This window comes from Canis aureus, chromosome 19 (assembly GCF_053574225.1).
Source record: "Canis aureus isolate CA01 chromosome 19, VMU_Caureus_v.1.0, whole genome shotgun sequence".
Taxonomy (NCBI): Eukaryota; Metazoa; Chordata; class Mammalia; order Carnivora; family Canidae; genus Canis; species Canis aureus.
The window spans coordinates 35,592,886-35,610,550 of record NC_135629.1 but is presented as its reverse complement, the minus strand read 5'-3'; the positions used below and the strand labels follow the sequence as shown (position 1 = coordinate 35,610,550).

The 17,665-nt window shown below is 38.8% G+C and overlaps 1 protein-coding gene across 22 annotated transcripts in view; it reads right to left on the bottom strand.

Moving 5' to 3' along the window:
* ERC2 (ELKS/RAB6-interacting/CAST family member 2) overlaps window positions 1-17,665 on the bottom strand; it is a 904,101-nt gene that overhangs the window by 224,896 nt on the left and 661,540 nt on the right. The gene's annotated exons all lie outside the window — the stretch shown is intronic.

Below are 17,665 nucleotides of genomic sequence, written 5' to 3'. Positions count from 1 at the left end.
TTACTGACCACACAGGGAAGAATAAACTAACCAGATGATCAGAGCCCAGTTCTTCAATTCCTTGAACACATATTAACTGAGTACCCATGCATACCGGGTACCAGCAAGGAAAGGACAAAGAAGACAGGCACAACTTCTGCTACACACAGCAGGCCCCAGAGACTCTCCATGCACATAGTCATGATGGCTGGCCCTGCAACGATGCCACAGAACACAAAGAAATACCATTCTATTTCTGTCAGTAACAAATACCAGATCGTTAGCAATACCAGGCAAAGAAGATATCCATGAATTCTGTTTACCAATCCAACAGCTGGGTGTAAGAATTCATATGGTAGGTTCACCCACATGCATCAAATACTGGAATAATTGATTCAAAAGCTCTCTCCCATCCTGTCCTCTTCATTCTGAATGTCCAGTGTTATGCAGCTGCAATCCAGAAGCTCAAAAATAAACAAACAGAAACTCAAAGCTTCATATCCATAGCTATTAGGCTGAATGATATAAAGTGTACTTTTCTGTGTATCAGAAACAGCCAAATATCAGTGATTTCATGCAGTTCAACCTAACATTCTTCTTCCATAAAAAAGCAGCTTTAGGGCAGCCTGGGTGGCTCAGCGGTTTAGCGCCACCTTCAGCCCAGTGTATGATCCTGGAGACCTGGGATCGAGTCCCACTTCGGGCTCCCTGCATGGAGCCTGCTTCTCCCTCTGCCTGTGTCTCAGCCTCTCTCTCTCTCTGTGTGTCTCTTATGAATAGATAAATAAAATCTCAAAAAAAAAAAGCAGCTTTATTGGTTTCTTCATCTTGTTTATAATACATGCCCATAGAAAAGTATAATTCTTTATCACTTTTTAACCTCAAAGACTGAAAATATTGAAGCAATTCCCTGTTCACAATATCCAACTATTAATCCTACATGCACCAAAGACTACCTACTAGAGACAACCCAGTCCTTTAGAAGAGAGCCTGTTACACAAATCAGAGTGGGAAGAGGGGGACTAGAAGCCCAGAAAGGTGACAAATTCCAGTCCCTTACTGGGTACCTCCAGACCTGGAAAACTACTTAGTGAGTAACTTCCTCATGACCAAATCCCAACCTGACACTGATCACCACTCCCTGAAACACTGACCTGTTGATGGATTGCTTTGAGATCAGATCATCTATCTCCCAGGACAGCCTTGAGGCTGCCCTGCACCACTGAGCAGCAATAGAGCACCTTCCTTTAGATTTGAACTTCAAGTCATGGGACATAAGGCAGGAGTCAAAAAAGAGTGTGGCTGCCGAATGCTTTAGAATGTTTTCTAAATTCCCATTAGTGAGAGGACCAATAAAAAAGCATCCATGAGGATGGTGACACAATCATGGGCGGTGGCATAAAAGAACCATCTAATGTTACTCTGTGTCTTAATCTCTACACATGTGAGGAGAATTTACTATGGACAAACACTGTGCTAGATGCTATGTGGGAACAATGAGAGGGCTCGCAAACTCTTCTGCTAAAGAAAACAAATGCATATGGAAAAATTAAACCACAAAGGACGAATAATAGTCAATTAATGCCTCCATTGTTCAGATGGAGGATTAACAATTATTAACAGTTATTACTTTGTTTGCTATATGCGTATGTGAGGCATAAGTAAAGCACATAGTTTCATTTAGTTCTCTCAAATTATCCTCCAGAGAGAAAGTTATTATTATTCATATCATGAAGCTGAATAAACTGAGTGTGTGAAATTTAAGCAGATTGTCCAAAGTTATATCACTTGTAAATGGTGAAAACTGGAATTTGAACCCAAGTCTGTGTGACTCGGTTATTTCACTGAAATGTTTGTAGGAAGGAAGGATTATCCCTTTGGTCTGGGATGATGGCAGTAGGTTTTCACAGTGTGCAGAGGTGGTGGTGGGGTGTGAAGGAAGGCTGTACTGGAGGGCTCTACAAGGAAACAAGGGACTCTCAGATGAGGATAAGCATCTGAGGAAAAGCTAAGAGGATTCAAGTAATCTAAAATTATGTTTTTCTTGCATATTTACTCCTATTTCCAGCTATATAACTTCCAGGGATGTTAGAGTATCACCAGGGAAAAAGCATAGTCAGACTAAGTCATTCTTAAGTGCCAAATCAAAGACTGGCACTTGCTTGTGCTTAAGTTCTCATACATGCACACACACACTCATTTAAAACACACACATACAAGCACATATACTCAACTCAGGCATGCATGCACACAGGTGAGGACATAGGCAAATACTGTAGGAATAAGATTGCCAAAACACTTTCCAGGTAATGGCAGCCTTTTATTCTGAAATTAGGTAATGTTCTTCCTCATTTGTGGTGTTAAAATGTCCTTTTATCAAATGATGGTGATAGAGTTAACATTTAAATAGACTTATTTAACTTAATAGCTTAATAAGCTTTATGTTGTTTTCAAAAATATTTTTTCACATTATTGGTCCATGACATTCAAAATCTAGGAAGCATTCATTTGATTGCTGAATATTATAATAATTAGGGTGCGTTTGAGGAACATCTGGTCATTCCCTTTCAGTCTGCTTGTTATTCCTTTTGAAAAGTGCTTGACCTTTCACTAAATATTGCCAAGATTTCCAAGTAGGTTGCCTTAGAAACATCATATTGAACCCCAATTTTTCTTACCAAGTGTCACTTACTAAGTGACCATTCCTTTGATTTCTGTTTCAGATATTGTTTCTTTAGGGTAAAAGCGGGGAGTGGTCTTTTATTACATAAATAGTTCCCACCACACACGATGTCCAGGTCCTTCTCGGCACCCACAGTGCCCAGAGAAGGAAAAAAAAACAAAAAACTGGGTTGGTCAACACTAACCTTTTAGGGAAACCACATCTGGCCAAAGTCTAGTATGAAATATGAAAATATGACATACTCTGCCTCTCTTTGCATTGAATTGTTTAATGCAATGTAAATATGTATGGAACCAGTATGTCAATAATCAATGTCTGGGAAGACTTAGGAACATGGTAGCTATTCCTCCAACTATTGGTTAAAGGGAATACAGATGAGGCTTGTTCCCCAAGGACACTAAGATTTGAATTAGGAAATGGAATGCATGGAAATCACAGGTAGATCAGGCTAATGCAAATCCAGTAATAGAAAGAACTCCAGCTAAGTCACAGCTTCAAACAACCAGCACAAGCTGCCTCTTTCCCATCTCCGAAGATCTCAGTGAAGATAACAGAGGCCCATGTCAAGCAATTCCCAGAAAAAGAATTCTAACAAAAGATGAGTTTGTAGGTTTCTTTGGATTGCCAGCTATAGAGATTGACTCCAGGTAACTTAGCAAAGAGAGGGAGTCTTAGAGGCATAATTGGATAGGTCAAGGATAAAAAAATAGAGCTAAAAGTGAATCTTAGGAAAGTCAGTGAGAAAGATGCTCCAGTACCCTGGTAGCAGGAAATTCCAAATCCATCTTGGGAAGACATACCATTTATATAACAACTCTGCTACAACCTTCAGACTTCATGAAAAAAGGATATTTGACCTTCCTAGAAAGAAAATAGATTAGCCCAATCCAGGTCAATCAGCTACAGAGGGTCCCTGTCACTGGGAACCGACCCTAAATAACAGATTCACATCAAAATAAAAGGGGGCCATTTTCAATGGCAATTACTCTAATAATCTCACAGCCTGAAGAGTCTATTTTCAGTGGTATGTTGGAACTGGATGCTACTGGCTAGTGAGAGTCAGTTATGTGCACCTCTTTCAACCTCCATGGTCAGTTGGTACCTTGGCCATGGTAGAAGTATTTACACTATGGAAATTGGCAAATACTACCACCCTCCCCTACTTTCTCACCTCCCATCCCTCTCCCATTAATCTGGTTTACCAGCACTGCATTGGCCTGTTTCAAGATTATTGAACACTCTTGCCAAGACTGCTATCCACCCCGGAGGACATGCCACAGATTCTGCAATAGGTAATATTTAGCTAACACTCCCCAGCATTTTTTCTGTACCAAACACTATACTATCCTATAGCACTATAGCAAGATAACACTATACTATACACTACACTATTCTAACTCCTCTCTATGTATTAAGTCATTCAATCTGTATAGCCATCTAATGAGGCAGGTGCTATTATTTCCCTACTTAGTGATAAGGAAATAGAGACAGAGGGGTGAATTAGCTCACTGGAGTTCACATGGCTAACAAATGGCAAAGTGATGATTTGAACCCAGGAAATCTACAATTTCATAAGTCTCAAAATAAAATAGACAATGTGTAACTGTTATTCTAAGCACTGATGCCACTGACACAGAAAAAACTGACAACCCAAACACTTTGAACCCAGTGAGAACTTGGCTGAATCCCAATAAAAGGATCTCCCTTTAGTCACAAAGCTGCTGTCAGTGAGAGCAACCCAGGACAGCTCACAACTAGTGCTTGGATGTTCATTCTTTTCATTTTCTGGAATGCCTGTAGACTGAAGACAAATCTAAACCTGCTACAAATCCTTAGAGAAGAGAGCGATTCACTGTGGATGGTGCCAGAATTCCCCAAGTGAGTGGCAGCAACATTTCAGGACTCAGTGGGCATTGAATTGGCCATGATGCTGCAATCCCAATGAGAAGAGAGAGATATGTCCGAACCTTCAACTCTCCTCTCCCACTGGTACTAATGGAAAATAGAAAGGAGGAGACTCATAGAAAGACAGTCACCTGATTTTAGATGTGTGCCTTGGACAAGTCACTTGACATACTGCATCTTAAATGAAAATACCATTACCTACTCCCAAAGTTATTGAGAGGTTCAGATGAGATAACCCACAGGAAAGCATCTCATAAACTGCAAAATCTCATGAAAATGGCAAGCATTATTATGGGCAGTATCCCTACACACATAGTTGTGGTTCCTAGCCCAAACAGTGATGGTGCAGCTTGATTCATTCCAAACAATATCTGTGGTGGACCCCATCATGAGCTGGGCACTGCTTCCATCAGTTGAGCCAAACTTGTTTATCCTCATAAAATCATCAGTCCAAATGGCTGCTGGGAGTTTCACCTAGGACAAACAGTGTAAGTCCATGAAGGGAAAATTGCTATCTGTAGGAAATATAGCTTTCCTTTTCCAACGATTCCTTGAAAGAAGTGACCATAACCTACTGGCAGGAGAGTCAATGACTCTTTCTAAATAGAATCTAAAAATTATAATTTTTAAAAATCCACTGAAGATTCAATGAATATTTATTGAATGGATGAATGGAATCTCATGGATCCGGATTCAAATCCTAGTTCTGCACCTTAGCATCTGTGTGATTTGGGGGAAACTAATTCTGTGAATCTCGGTTTCTTCATCTATAAGATGAGAATAATAATACTCTCGTAGGGTATTATATAAGATAAAATAATTAAACCACTTACTACATTTGGTCAAGTAAAAGCAGTTATTACTATTATAAATGCAAGATATAGTTATTAGTTTTATTTATTAATTTACTATTATTATCAGCTATAAGATAAATATGTTCAAATCTTCCATTGTCAAGGGAGTAATATGAGTATTCCCAGCTGCTGGAGACGAGAAAACTATTTTTTTTTTAAAAGGAATGTTGAGCAACAATATTCTCAGTTTTCTGTTTGTATCTAGAGATTTAGTACGTTCCTAGTGTTTACCATGGTATCACAACTCCACTTGCACACACTTAAGCAAATGTAAATTGGAGAGTAGAAATGAATTTTTCTGATAAGTGCAAAAAGAAAAATTGAATTCTAAAATTGACAGTGTATCCAAGATAAAATTTCCACTCTGGATTCTGCCTTCCTTTTTTAAATCACTTAACAGAACTCTTGAACATCCAAACCCAGTATTTCAATGGATCTTCAGAGCCAAAAAGCTTTCTGCAAAGGATTAAAGGAGTAGCAAAGTGTCATTAAGAATATAAATTTAATTCTCTTGAAGGGGAAAAAAAAAAGTGTGGTTGTGACAGTTGCTCGTTCTTATAGACAGGATTTTAAAACCCCACAAAATTATAAGGGGAAAAATATCAACGAACTGCTATAGTCAAATAAAGGAAAACCCTATCAATTTATTTGTAGTTTCTCTTTGAACTGCAAATAGACACAGGTGCTAAATGTCTTCCTTTGTTCTGTTAAAGAAGTCTGAAATTCTTAGGCTCTTCTATCCTAAACAACTCAACATGAGCCCTGACAATTCTTCCTCAAATCGAATTAATTTAGCTTCTAGCTTAAAAAAATATAAGGTATCTTATACAAGCTGTATGAGACAGCAAATTAACTGCATTGTATTCCTAACTGATAACTGCATTCTTTAAATCTTTCCTTGGCTTAAAAGGAGGAGGGTAGACGAGACACAGCAATTGTCCCGTTTTAAAGACCAAAAAAAAAAAAAAAAAAAAAAAAAAAAAAAATCTATCTCCATTTTTAAAGCTTTAAAAAACTAATTACAAACAAAATGCTTGCAGTTCTAATGATTGGCTATTAATCTTTTTTTTTTTTTTCAACGTAACTGGTTTCCTCAAAGATCCATCTGCACTTCATTTATTTATTTCCACATAAAGACAGCTTATAATTCGCTTATCCCAAATTTGAAATACTGGTTTGTCTGTAAATATGGAAGCCTAGAAGAAGCCCCGGTAATTGGTGCTTTTAGCTGCCCACTTAATCTTGCTTAAATTACCAGTGTTCACAATGAGGAATGACTTGAGAGGCACAGGTTGAGTAACCATCAGGATGGCAAATGCAGGGTATGAGGTTAATAAAGATTATTGTCAGGAATCTGAACATTATTCCAAATCACGGTAACCAATGACTCCCAAATTAAGAGCACTTGCTAACTAGAAGCAAGGTGACGGCCAAGTGGGGTAGTTAAGGCATTATTGCTTCTGTAAACGCTAAACTCAAGTATCAAGTAGACATGTAATCTTCGACTCCCCGAACACCCCAATTTGGCCACTAAAGATGCTGTTTTACATTTCCAAACATTTTCCCCTGTCACTACTTTTTATACTTCAGTTCTCAGGTTGTAAGTATTTGTTACTTGCAAAGCAGCCCCCTTTGAACACTGAATCATGGGAGGCATTTGTAACTAACTGCCAATGCTGCCTGCCAAACAAAAACTCCCTGCTGGTGACATGACCACCTAGTGACCTCTAAAAATGTTGTAACAATGTGAAAAATAGCTCCCTCTTGTAGGAAACAGCAATTTTTTAAATTAAACGTACATTGAACGTTCGCTTATATACAGATAAATGGTGTTCAGAGTCACCTTCTCTGTTTCCAATTTCAATCTTTTGAAACCCAGCCCAAACCTAAATAAATAAACGTTGATACTAAGAAGAAACTAAGAGCTCAAGAGCCTTGTGATTTTGCAAACAGCTTTTTTCCATTTTCGAAAATCTAAACTCTGGGCCAGACACAGAACAGGTAATGAAAAGGAACAGGCTTGGCAGTCCCTCTGTGGTTCTAAGCTGAAAAATACGTCAGGCAGAAATAAGTGGCTATAATTTGGCAGGCTTAATGTCTTTAAAAGTTTGCAGCTTGCTAAAGAAAAAAAAATTTTTTTAAACAGTTATAACATTTACAAATTGAAACACAATCACTAAGCTAAAAAGCCACCTTGACATAATTTCATTATCCTCAGACTTTTAAGCATACTTTTATCATCTTCGAGTATTTTTGCACCTACATAATAGGAGGTGCACATATAATAGCAGGCGTACGTAATACTAGGCTACATCATAGTAGGCATTGATAATTATTAAAACTGGGGGCACCACGAGGCTTTTTGATGCTAACATGATCTTAGATGACTGTAATATTAGCAAACTTGGTTTATGCCATTTGACATCAAAATATTCAAGGCTAGTCTCACTTTAAAAGGTGCAATGAAGCTTCCCCTACATACCCAATGGGACACAAGAAATGGGAAATTGGACTTGACAGTAAGTATTTTTGATGATGTGGATCACTGTTTTTCCGGTTAGCTTATCTTTCTAAAATTTCAAAATTAAAAGTCTCAAAGCACCAGAGGTATGACACGTCAAAGGCTGTTTCACTTTAATGTGTCTGTTGTTCATCCTGACATCTCCTTTTGATGAATTATTTCCAAACACTGGCCCAAGCCACAAGAAATAAAATCACTTGAAAACAGAGTGGCACTAGCAACTGTTTGTTTCCAAGCCATTCAAATGCTTGCAAGATAATTCGTTTTATAAAGGGTAGTCACTCCTTCTTGCCTCTTTGAATCTCTCCCCTATCACCCCACCTCCCCCAACAAGGCAAAGAAAACCACTTCAGGATCCCTCCCTCAAAGAGGAGAAAGCCAAAGGACCTACTTTTAACTCTAATTTAAAAAATAATAAGATACAAAGAAGAAAGAAAAAAAATGCATACCCAAATCCGTGTTAAAATACACTTCCAGCTTTTCAACTTTTAACTTAAAACCCACTTTGTGAATACACGAACACACCACATTTAATGTGCTTTTGGTAAAAGTGCTCCACATCGAACTAAAAACTACTCTGCTTGAAACTAAAGCGGATCCTGGCTATCATTTCCAGCCAGGGAAGGCTTCCCTTTATTTTGTGACACTTTTCCCAGTTTTAATTAGCAATTTTGTAATATATAGCTTGTTCTGGAAGACTTACCTTCTACAAAAGAGCACTATGATGTAACTGAACATAAAGCAAATTTGGATTTTTAAACAAAATCAAGAGGTAACAAAGGACCTCCTTTCCAGACTGACTACTACCTCAAGTTTTGTGGTAAGGCACTTCACAGTGGCAATGTGATTTGACTAGTGTTATATTCAAATTCATGTGATTATTATAACTATGCATATAAATTCATTATAATATAGTTATATTTAGTGGATCTATATGAAATTTCTAGTGTGCAGGTAAGTTCAATCCACAAAAATGACAATATAAGATTCAATCTAACAATAAGGTAACTTACTTTCTGCATATATGAAACGAGTCTAAAGATAATATTCTCACAGGATTGATCTGGGAATTCAATGAATGCATTCTATAAAGGACTTACCAGAATGCCTCACACATGGGAGGAATTTAATAAATTCATGTGGTAGGAGAAGGAATTATAAACCTGTAAATATTGTTCATTTTGAATATTCCAATAGTTTAGGCTATTGACGCTTACATAAACATCGGCTGTTTATCAAATAGCTTACAATTTAAGAAATGTAATCACAGTTCTTAGTTAACATTAACTAAGTGCCCTCAGTCAAATATTTTTAAAAAGTCAATTTTATTTTAGGCTCAGGTAATATATCTTTTGTAAAAGACCATTCTATCAAATTGAGATAAATATTAGATCAATATACACACATTTATGTCTTTGAGTGCTGATATTTCGTATTCAAGTAACAATAAGGATAATTTTATCACCTAGAGAGAATTGCATGTGATCACTAGTAAAGTGGCTAAAATATTAACTCTTTCCCAATCCCTTGTCAATTCAATATTTCCCAGCAACTACCTGAGCTGTGCCAGGTGACTTTAGTAATCCACTATTCTCATCAAAACATGGTGTGTTCTAAGTTCATGAAAAAGAGACAACTCCATATATTAAGTATGATCTAAAAAAATCTTCCAGGCAAAAAACTGTATCACACTAAATTGATTTCTGAAAGATTAAGGAACCAGAATCTATGGCCAAGATAGTCTATGATTTCTTAAATGTGTTAAACCAAATCAAGTTAATTAGATTCCCCAACTTCAAACTACCCACATTGTAGCCACTCTGCTCACACCCAGGAAGGTTATGGAAACCTTTGCCTCTTCTCATGGTGTGTTTTTCCTAGAACTCTATCACCCTTGGACATACTTCTTTGGTATTGTGAAAGGTGAGGGGTGGACTAATGAGGGGTGGACACACACCCCCACACACATACACATACATCAGTGGCCCTATATGCCCTTCAAGAATCTTTGAGCTTTTAATATCTCTGCTCCCATTTTCCAATTTTCTGAGTTAGGTTTCCTTGTCTCTGAGGACATTGCTATAGCTTGTACACTGAGAGCTGGCATTCAGACAAGGTGGGGCATGTCTGTAGCCAAAAGAAATCCAGCCATTTACTCTAAGAAACTGTGGATGTTGGATCTTTCTACTCTTCTTATTATACATTAAAAGCCAAACCAACTCAAACTATATAACATTTTCCAAGAACGTTACAGTGGGTTTATGTCAATGAAGGTGAATGGATCAAATATATTCTGCAGTGAATTCTTCTACCAACAAATAAGCCTTAAGCATATTAAAAGAGAGTCCACTTTGGAAATTCAAAACACTTGGCTTGCCAAGCTGAGGGCTAACCATCAAATTCCAGCAGATAAGTTGGTTTTTTCCTTTTTCTTTTTAGGTTATAGACTCTAAATCTTAATATTTTTAGTTCTTTGCAGTGGAATTTCAATTTGGAATAAAATTTTACTCCCTAACAATTAAGTCAAACCTCAAAAGCAACTCTATTTTACATTTCAGGCTCCTCCAGTTTACCTATCTATGGAATTCCTCTTTTTGTACCAATCCAACAGAGCATAAATTAAAACAAATTGGGAGCAGTATTTTAAAAGGAAACAGTCCCTGAGTTGGTACAGTGTTTTGCTATTTCTTCTTGAAATTTTGAAAATTATACAATTATAATTGTATTATAACTTTAAGAAGCAGCTTCCTAATTTTTTCATAAATAAAGATGATGACTGCTTCTCAGTTCACCTAAATCACTCAGGTCTTATTCCATCTTCTCGACATTTGCACAGGAAGAAGGGTTCCCTATTGTCTCCTCCCCCTCACTGGGAGTCAGACCAGCTGGGACATTTTAAGTCTCTTTCATTAAAAAAAGAAGGTTAAGGTCAAAATAAGTATGATAAACATGGTAGTTTCTATTCTCAATACTCAAGGACGAAAGACTAAACAACAACAAAAAAATGTAACATTAAAATTCACTACATGTATGATGAAGCTTGTTTTTTCTTTCCATGCAACATAATCATGAAGGAGAAAAAGGGTTTTGGAAAACAGATTTTACTTTTAGTAAATCTAGTCCTTTAAATGGATCTAGTAGTTAATTCTACAGCTGTACATTCCTTTAATTTATATGTTTCCAATTACCTATATGACTGACACTTTCAGGTTTTACAGTTGATCTTGAAGAGCAGTGCACTTAAAGTTATGAGAAATATTTTTATGCAAAAGAAAAAATAAGGAAACTGTGCTTTACTTTAATGGGTTCATCTCTGTACATCAGAAGTTTGAGCATTTTAAAGATTCTTTAAAAGTTAGTCAATTCCAATGCTGTGACTTTTCATAATACAAACTGTTATTGGGCTTAACCTTTTTATCTACAGAGTGTCAGCCCCCCACCCTGACACAAGCCCCCTACCAAACAGTAGTCCAGTGTCAAGGTTATCACATGAAAACAGACTGTAGGTTTCAATCTCATTCTTCTCTAATGGCTGAAAAAAGCAAATTCACAGCCCCGATGGAATAGCATGTTGACATTTGAAAGCCTGCAGTATCATAGGTAAATTATGTGCCTCCCACTGTCCAAAGTCAAGGAGCAGATTGGATTCTTCAGAAACACATTCTGTAGCTGTTTTATCTTCCAATCACCTTCTTCCTTAAAGGTAATAGTCTACTGTCCGTAATGTAAGCAACTATCTCAGTGTGGCTGAAAAAATTGATTAGGGGCACTTTGGAGACCCCAATCCAGTGTTTTTTTTTTTTTTTTTTTTAAGATCTTATTTATTTATTCATGAGAGACATGGAGAGAGAGAGGCAGAGACACAAGCAGAGGGAGAAGCAGACTCCCTGCAGGGAGCGTGATGTGGGACTCAATCCCAGGACCCTGGGATCACAACCTGAGCCAAAGGCAGATGCTCAACCACTGAGCCACCCAGGTTCCCCTCAATCCAGTGTTTTTAATAATTGTTAAATAAATCATCTCTTGATATTTGCTGCATATAAGGGCAGAAATATTCTTTTACTGTGGTGCAGAAACACATGAAATAGACTGAGTAGAAAAACTTAGTTATCAAATCTAGTTGTGATTTGATACATTATTTTCACATATACAGTGGAGAGAAAAATAAATGAACTATGGTGCATAATGAAGACATCCCTATTAAATGCTCATTCATATAGAACCCAGCTTCCCACACGGTGTCTCTGCTGGTCTGTTTGGAGGTGGCTCGGTGCATGAGAACGTGCTGTATAAAAACAACTCTCAGATAAAATAGTCCAGAAATAACGCTATAATTATTTGACACATATAATAAGCATATGGAGTTAGTTAACGGAGGAATGAAATACAGCAAACGGTAGTGGTTCAGGGGTGTCTTGATTTATTTCTGGAATAGGAGCCTAAAAGGTGTGATATAAACCTGGGAAAAAACAAAGATGAGCCACAGACCTCCCTCATGGGGCAACAAGACATTTCATCCCTAAATATGTCAGTATGTGTTTCTAAAAAATAAGAACTTTCTCCCATATTCCTTTTTTTTAAAGATAGATAGATTGATTGATTGATTTACTTATTTATGCGAGACACAGAGAAGCAAAGACATTGACAGAGGGAGAAGCAGGCTCCTTGCAGAGAGTCTGATGCAGGACTCGATCCCAGGACTCTGGGATCACATCCTGAGCTGAAGGTAGAAGCTCAACCACTGAGCCACCCAGGTGCCCCCTTCCACATTCCTGATAAATAATAAATATTATCAATACTTAAAGCCTCTCTCTTTTAAAAAAAATTTTGGATTTTTGGGGTGCCTGGCTAGTTCAGTTGGTAGAACATATGACTCTGGATGTTGGGGTTGTGAGTTCGAGCCCTACATTGGGTGTAGAGATTACTTAAAAAATAGAATCTAAAAAAAAGTTGAATTCTCATAATTATAGCTTCATGAACATTATTTTAGTGTATTCACTAACTCACACATGCAGACCTAACTTTTTCAATCTTACAGAGTCCCCAAACCAAGTTCTCAGATATTAAGGTTCTCAGAAACATTTTCATCATTTCTTTTATCTTTAGTTTAGAATAAAGGTTTTTAATTCTTACTTTTGAGCGCTTCAATGTTCTCCAAATTTAGAAAAAGTGTTTACCCCTCTAACACAGATAATTCTAACTGAAATGAAATCTATGCAAGAGCCATATGGATTATGAAGCATTATTTATAATTATTACCCCCATTTACAAGCAATTTCTTTCTCTTTTCAGGCAATTTTTGCTGCCAGGTGAGCACAGCAACGGAGGTTTTCCTCCCTCCTTCTTACCTCTGCCACTCCTTGGAAGAGAACTGAATTTCGCCACATGTGCTGTGGCACTTGTACCATGTTTACTAGTTAATGGATTCTTGTTTGTTGAACTGTATACACCAGGTCTACAGACTGCTCATCACAATCTCTGATACCTGGCCCAGGGTCTGGCAGATGCTAAACCCACAATAAGTTTTAGCTGAATATTTACATGAGTGAATGAGATATTTTAGGGCTCTGGTCACACTGTTACTTTGCTCATCAAACTTTGATTTCATAGACAGAGCAAAGGCAAAGCTCTGTTTAGGTCATATGATCTTAAAGTCTGAATTAATGGATTCTAAACTAATAAGATTTTCTGAGAGTTTCTTAGGCACCCCCAAGATATCTTGGCAATCATTGAATGAAACCGTACTTTTATTTACCCACATATCTCCCTAGGATTCATCTGTAGACTAACTAACACCCAATAAAATCTAGAAGTCTAAGAATAGAGCGTGGGGCCTCCTTTTCCCTGTCTCTTAAATGAGGGTAGTACTTCTCCACTGTATTTAGCTGAATATGACTATGAACAACGGAATACAAGCCAGCCAGGCTCATATTTGGTGGGGCTTTTCTTCTTTTTGGCAATACATCGGGTTAGAATTGGCTGCCAAATTCTAGAGCCCTTCAACTCTGTGCCAAGCTGTCAAATTCAAGAATTACCTATTAGAACAATTTCTAGGAGATGGGTTTTAATACAACCTAAGATAGCTTCTTAGAAGTTGTCAATGTACTACTGGTTTTTCCAATGGTCATAAAAGTAAGTCATAATCAAGTCTCCCTACAAGCCCACATGATGTCTTTCTTTCTTTTCTTTTTTTTTTTTTTTGATGGAATGAAGCTAAAATTCCTAAGATAGAGAATTCAGACAAGGGTACATATGTGACTGTAGTATTCTCATAAATCAAATTATGCAAAACACATGCAATTATCCACATTACCTGCTTAAATAAAAGATTTTTTTTTCTCTCAAGACACAAGAACAATCTAAAATCTAGTTTTCTTGGCAGATTAACTTGCCCATCCATCTCCAGCCATTGGTACTTGTTCAAACTAGTGTAATGGCTCTGCATAGGCTGATCCTCAAGGTCCCCACATTCATATTTAATCTACAGATAAATGCAGCAATCAATCTTTCCCAGGGTCTGAGAGAGCTATTGTATTCCACTCGATGACGTAGCACGTGCAACTATTGTTATGGCTTTCTGCCCTAATGACTCAAAATGAACATTTTTAGACAATCTAAACTGGCAGAGACATCCTCAACAGAGGGAATGTGCATTAGAGAGTCAGTCGTTACTTAAGGTTTTTCCTGGAGGTTCAGGGAGTAGCTGTCACTGGAGCTATTACATCATGCAGATAGTACATTAATACAAAACAGTGCAAAGGCTGCTTTAGAGAGAAGGCAGCAGACTAGAGGAAAAGCCTGAGGAAATCTTGTGTGTGTGTGCAGAGCTGTATTCCTTGCCTGTTCAGGTAAGTTTGGCTTTAGTGTATTTTGCTGAATAAAATGATTAAATGACCCCACAGTCTGTTTTACTTTTCATTAATCTGAGGAAAGCATTTTTGTGACAGAATGAGTGTGAGGATAGTAGTATAGTGTGGGCCTTGGATGAGCTGATTCCAGGCTGGACTCCAGACTTGGGGAGGAGCCCTCTACAGGGCTCAGATCCTGCCATGGGGGTACCCAGGCTCTGCATCTCAGGGCACTAAAGGAAATGCAGGAAGCCATGTCTACTGCCCAGGCTTGTGGGAGGAGAGGCTGATTTCAAAGTCCTGTTTGCCCCCAGCCACCTAAATCTCAGCCGATCACCAAGATCACTGTTGTCGCTGGGTGCTGGCAACAGGAAACCTGAGGATACAGAGTATCTGCTCCATTTAAAGTTAAAACATGCTTCCTGGCTCTCTCTTTAGGGAAAGGGAACAAAAACCCAAGCAGAATAAAAGAGGAATGGACATGTAAGTGTTTGGGTGGATGATTTTAATTGAATCAAACAACAATATGAGAACTCTCCCTGTCTAGCCTTGGAAATGACCCAAGGAAGTCAGGCAGGGTTGGCATTTCAAGTTGATGTGGAGAAAATCAGACTGCAGCTTGCCCCAGGAACAATGACGGGGACAGGGGATGAGTGGAGCTTGAGAGATAGGCTGAGATCCCACAAAAGAAGGTATCTTGGAAGGCAGTGCTCACCTTCGAGCCCCAACCCTATTTCTGGCACAGCTTGGGAGGGGTTGATGACCCCATTGGGCACCTCAGGCACACTGGGATTGGGTTATATACAGAACTCTGGTACTATAACCCAGAACTCATCTTCTCTGAAAGCCCAACATTTAGGGGGAGAAAGGGCTGCCAAAAAGCACTCTATATTCCTCCTTTGCCACCCAGCTCCACTTCCTAGAACAGGATTCCTGTGGGTGGGTCACCTGACTAATCCCCCACATTAGAGCTCACGTCACCTCCTCCTCCTATCATCGTGTTTGTCCTGTCACCTATTTTCCCCAGGTTATTCAGACAGCAAATATTTATTTGTTGTGCGCCAGGCCCTGGACTGGGCACCAAGGATAAAATAGTGAGCAAAACCAAGCAAGGGTCCTGCTGTCTTCATGGAGTTATAAATTAGTGGGTGGAGGGGGGAGGAAACAATAAATGAGGAAGTGCTAATTAAACCATCATACAGATAAAATATAAACTTTGGCACTCCAAAGGCATAATCAATTGGCATGCAGTACTATAAAATGTAAATTGCTCAGAGGGCTTTGGTTTTTTTGCCAGGAGTGCCAACTTCCAAGTCACTAGCACCTTCTTCTATTGCTAACATCTGCCAGCTCCAAAGCGGCTGATTCCAGGGGTTGTCAAAGACCCCAGAGGCTTCAGTAAGGCAGCCTATTCAATTTTCACTGGCTGTCCTGACTATGGGCTCCTTGCCTTCAGGAACATGTGTGAGGGAAGTAAAACAGAAGACTCCCTGTGTGACAGATGTCCAGTGCTATTCAAAGTCACTTCTTGCCTCTCAGCCCCAGGTTCACTTATGATTCTTTAATTTGCAGGAGACAAGGTGGTCCTTCATGTGTTAGACCTCTAAGGAGCCTGCCTAATCAGACACGCCCAGATACATGAAGACAGCTGAAACCAGGAACGGCAAACAGACCTGCTCTAATCTATGGGTGATGTCCACTAGGAATGTTAGATTGAAGAGTGTTTTGAGGCTGAGCAAGAAATGATTGTTCTGAGTGATTACTAATGTCAATTACAGACATGAAAATGAAATGTCCTCTCTATGACAACCAGGCTATGAACTATTCATTTGACAAATATTTGAGGGCCTACTAACTACCGAATGTAGAAGGATGGGAAGAAGGCTGATTTACAGATCAGAATACCAATTCTGGAACAAAGTATCATCTGAGTATCCATAAGCCAGACTCTTCACATCATTCATTCATTCATTCATTCGACAACTAGTAATGATCACCAACTCTGTCATAGGCACTGTGCTTGGTGCTGGTGACACAGTAGTGAACTTAAGGGACTAGGTTCTGCCTTCCTGAAATTCAGTCTGTAGTAGAGAATAAAAATAAATAAGTAAACAAGTATAATTTCAGATAAAGACAACCTAAAAGAAGAAAGTGATAAAGAGTTACAAGGAAGAAGGTTGACTTTAAACACTCCTTTGTGAAGAAGACATGTGAATTGAGCCCTGAAGCATGGAGGAGTTGGGGTCACTCATGGACAGATCAGAGGGAAGAGCATATGTGGCAGGGGGAACAATAAATGTAAAAGCGGTGAGCCAAGAATGAGCTTAGAAAAATCAAATCAGTGGGGCTGGAGCTTAGAAGTGAGAGAGAGATGGATACCAGATGGGTATGGGATGTGGGCAGAGACAGGCTGCACATTCTAGTGAAGGGTTTGGACTTTACTGTATTTTTATATGTTAACTTTAATTATGTAAATGCAATGATATGTGTGTGAAGATGTAATTCAGGAAACAGACATAATCTAACTCATGCCCTAAGACATTCCTGTGGCTGCTCTGTGGATACATTTTAGGGTTGTGGTAAGAGCTGGACCATGGTTTCCTCATCTGTGAAATGGGGGCGTGGGATATTACATGCTCCAATGTCCGTTTGGCTCTGGAATCTCTGATGCACTGGGCTGAGCTTCAGGGCCACAGTGAGCCTTTCACTCGTGTTCACTGTTATCCTTCTCAGAACTTGGACCAGGGGGCAGCCCAGGTGGCTCAGTGGTTTAGCGCCTGCCTTCAGCCCAGGGCGTGATCCTGGAGACCCGGGATCGAGTCCCATATCAGGCTCCCTGCATGGAGCCTGCTTCTCTCTTCTCTCTCTGCCTGTG